Below are 5,000 nucleotides of genomic sequence, written 5' to 3' on the forward strand. Positions count from 1 at the left end.
AACCTAACCTAACCTTACCATCACCGAAGTCAGAGAATTCGACATTGCCAAAATTTCCACAAAAAGTTCTTATCCTAACAAACCTCACCCATCTGAACCTAACCATCACCTAAATCAAAGAATTTGACATTGCGATAATATCCACAAAACGTGCTTCCCTCACAATACCTAACCCAACCTAACCTAACCATCACCGAAGTTAGAAAATTCGACATTGCCAAAATATCCACAAAAAGTGCTTATCCTACCAAACCTCACCCATCTGAACCTAACCATCACCGAAATCAAAGAATTGGACATTGCCAAAATATCCACAAGACGTGCTTTCCTCACAATACCTAACCCAACCTAACCTAACCATCACCGAAGTCAGAGAATTCGACATTGCCAAAATTTCCACAAAAAGTTCTTATCCTACCAAACCTCACCCATCTGAACCTAACCATCACCGAAATCAAAGAATTTGACATTGCGAAAATATCCACAAAACGTGCTTCCCTCACAATACCTAACCCAACCAAACCTAACCATCACCGAAGTCAAAAAATTCGACATTGCCAAAATATCCACAAAAAGTGCTTATCCTACCAAACCTCACCCATCTGAACCTAACCATCACCGAAATCAAAGAATTGGACATTAAAAAAATATCCACAAAACGTGCTTTCCTCACAATACCTAACCCAGCCTAACCTAACCATCACCGAAGTCAGAGAATTCGACATTGCCAAAATATCCACAAAAAGTGCTTATCCTACCAAACCTCACCCATCTGAACCTTACCATCACCGAAATCAAAGAATTGGACATTGATTAAATATCCACAAAACGTGCTTACCTCAAAATACCTAACCCAACCTAACCTTACCATCACCGAAGTCAGAGAATTCGACATTGCCAAAATATCCACAAAAAGTTCTTATCCTACCAAACCTCACCCATCTGAACCTAACCATCACCGAAATTAAAGAATTTGACATTGCGAAAATATCTACAAAACGTGCTTACCTTACAATACCTAACCCAACCTAACCTAACCATCACCGAAGTTAGAAAATTCGACATTGCCAAAATATCCACAAAAAGTGCTTATCCTACCAAACCTCACCCATCTGAACCTAACCATCACCGATATCAAAGAATTGGACATTGATTAAATATCCACAAAACGTGCTTACTTCACAATACCTTACCTAACCTAACCTTACCATCACCGAAGTCAGAGAATTCGACATTGCCAAAATATCCACAAAAAGTTCTTATCCTACCAAACCCCACCCTTCTGAACCTAACCATCACCGAAATCAAAGAATTTGACATTGCGAAAATATCTACAAAACGTGCTTACCTTACAATACCTAACCCAACCTAACCTAACCATCACCGAAGTCAGAGAATTCGACATTGCCAAAATATCCACAAAAAGTGCTTATCCTACCAAACCTCACCCATCTGAACCTAACCATCACCGAAATCAAAGAATTGGACATTGCCAAAATATCCACAAGACGTGCTTTCCTCACAATACCTAACCCAACCTAACCTAACCATCACCGAAGTCAGAGAATTCGACATTGCCAAAATTTCCACAAAAAGTTCTTATCCTACCAAACCTCACCCATCTGAACCTAACCATCACCGAAATCAAAGAATTTGACATTGCGAAAATATCCACAAAACGTGCTTACCTCACAATACCTAACCCAACCTAACCTAACCATCACCGAAGTCAGAGAATTCGACATTGCCAAAATTTCCACAAAAAGTTCTTATCCTACCAAACCTCACCCATCTGAACCTAACCATCACCGAAATCAAAGAATTTGACATTGCGAAACTATCCACAAAACGTGCTTCCCTCACAATACCTAACCCAACCTAACCTAACCATCACCGAAGTCAGAAAATTCGACATTGCCAAAATATCCACAAAAAGTGCTTATCCTACCAAACCTCACCCATCTGAACCTAACCATCACCGAAATCAAAGAATTGGACAATAAAAAAATATCCACAAAACGTGCCTTCCTCACAATACCTAACCCAACCTAACCTAACCATCACCGAAGTCAGAGAATTCGACATTGCCAAAATTTCCACAAAAAGTTCTTATCCTACCAAACCTCACCCATCTCAACCTAACCATCACCGAAATTAAAGAATTTGACATTGCAAAAATATATACAAAACGTGCTTACCTCACAATACCTAACCCAACCTAACCTAACCATCACCGAAGTTAGAAAATTCGACATTGCCAAAATATCCACAAAAAGTGCTTATCCTACCAAACCTCACCCATCTGACCCTAACCATCACCGAAATCAAAGAATTGGACATTGATAAAATATCCACAAAACGTGCTTACTTCACAATACCTAACCTAACCTAACCTTACCATCACCGAAGTCAGAGAATTCGACATTGCCAAAATATCCACAAAAAGTTCTTATCCTACCAAACCTCACCCATCTTAACCTAACCATCACGAAATTAAAGAATTTGACATTGCGAAAATATCTACAAAACGTGCTTACCTGACAATACCTAACCCAACCTAACCTAACCATCACCGAAGTTAGAAAATTCGACATTGCCAAAATATCCACAAAAAGTGCTTATCCTACCAAACCTCACCCATCTGACCCTAACCATCACCGAAATCAAAGAATTGGACATTGATAAAATATCCACAAAACGTGCTTACTTCACAATACCTAACCTAACCTAACCTTACCATAACCGAAGTCAGAGAATTCGACATTGCCAAAATTTCCACAAAAAGTTCATATCCTACCAAACCTCACCCATCTGAACCTAACCATCACCGAAATCAAAGAATTTGACATTGCGAAACTATCCACAAAACGTGCTTTCCTCACAATACCTAACCCAACCTAACCTAACCATCACCGAAGTCAGAGAATTCGACATTGCCAAAATATCCACAAAAAGTGCTTATCCTACCAAACCTCACCCATCTGAACCTAACCATCACCGAAATCAAAGAATTGGACAATAAAAAAATATCCACAAAACGTGCCTACCTCACAATACCTAACCCAACCTAACCTTACCATCACCGAAGTCAGAGAATTCGACATTGCCAAAATTTCCACAAAAAGATCTTATCCTACCAAACCTCACCCATCTAAACCTAACCATCACCGAAATTAAAGAATTTGACATTGCGAAAATATCTACAAAACGTGCTTACCTGACAATACCTAACCCAACCTAACCTAACCATCACCGAAGTTAGAAAATTCGACATTGCCAAAATATCCACAAAAAGTGCTTATCCTACCAAACCTCACCCATCTGAACCTAACCATCACCGAAATCAAAGAATTGGACATTGATAAAATATCCACAAAACGTGCTTACTTCACAATACCTAACCTAACCTAACCTTACCATCACCGAAGTCAGAGAATTCGACATTGCCAAAATTTCCACAAAAAGTTCTTATCCTAACAAACCTCACCCATCTGAACCTAACCATCACCTAAATGGAGCTTCATCAACAGCAAACGAATTATAGATTCAAAACTTACGAAAATGCACGATATGGATGAGGACTTTATTGGTCATGACAGCATCGCAAATGCCTTTGCTAACTATTTTCATTCGGTTTTTGATTCGACTACTGTTATGACTTCCCCTAGTTTAGATTCCTCCATGTTTCCATTATTGTCTGTTGACAAGTTCCATTTATCTGATTTACGCTACGGTTTTGGTAAAATTAAAAATATTAAATCTTTTGGACCAGATTTCATTCCAGATTTCATTTTAAAGGGTAGTGAGCCTGGACTCTCGCCTCCATTGATTTTTATTTTTAATCTAATGCTGAAGACTTCAGTTTTTCCTGTATCATGGAAGTGTTCGAAAGTAACTCCGATCCATAAAAAAGGTGATAAGTATTCCATTAGAAACTATCGCCCGGTTGCTATAATATCCTCTTCTGCAAAACTTTTTGAAATTATACTTCATAGGTATATTTTCAATCATTGCCAGAGTATGATTATTGATCAGCAACATGGATTTCGTCCACAACGTTCAACGACCACAAATTTGTTGTCATTTTCTGGTTTTGTAACAGGTTCCTTGGATGCTAATATTCAAACAGATACTGTTTACACGGATTTCGAAAAGGCTTTCGACAAAGTAAATCACTCCATCCTTATCAATAAACTAATTGGTTATGGTTTCTCATATGGTCTCTCTCAGTTATTCACAAATTATCTCAAGGATCGACGTCAGTTTGTAAAATATGGAATTTATTCTTCTGTTGAATACCCAACCTGCTCTGGTGTTCCACAGGGTTCTAATCTTGGCCCCTTACTATTCATTTTATTTGTTAATGATATTAGGGAAATATTCCACAACTGCAACTTCTTATTATATGCAGATGATCTAAAACTTTTTAGGTGCGTTGAATCTTCTTCCGATGCTCTACTGCTACAGAGCGATTTAGATTCACTCGTTATTTGGTCACACTCAAATTGTCTTCCGATAAGCGTTGAAAAGTGTCACATTGTCTCTTTTTCCAGATCTCGATCATCAATTGAATTTGGTTACAATATTGATGGCTCTATTCTTGCCCGTCACACACATATCAAGGATTTGGGAATTACTTTTTCAAATATCTGGAATTTTAATTCTCATATCCAAGATGTGTGCAATAGGGCTACAAAAACTTTAGGCTTCGTCATCAGAAACTCACGCGCCTTTAATAGCACCAGAGTGACGCGTTTACTGTATACTACATTGGTGCGCAGTTTGCTTGAATCTGGTTCGGCCATATGGAGTCCTAATCATTTAAGGTACACGCTAATGTTAGAGAGGGTGCAAAGAAAATTTCTTCGCTATCTCTACATGAGAGAGTTTGGGCGCTATCCCTACTTATTTCCTAGTAAGTTTGTCATGGGCTCCTTGGGCTTTGACTCCTTAGCTTCACGTAGAAACAATCATCTTGGTAAGCTTTTTCTAAAAATTCT

Source organism: Arctopsyche grandis, chromosome 10 (genome assembly GCF_051622035.1).
Source record: "Arctopsyche grandis isolate Sample6627 chromosome 10, ASM5162203v2, whole genome shotgun sequence".
In the NCBI taxonomy this organism is placed as follows: Eukaryota; Metazoa; Arthropoda; class Insecta; order Trichoptera; family Hydropsychidae; genus Arctopsyche; species Arctopsyche grandis.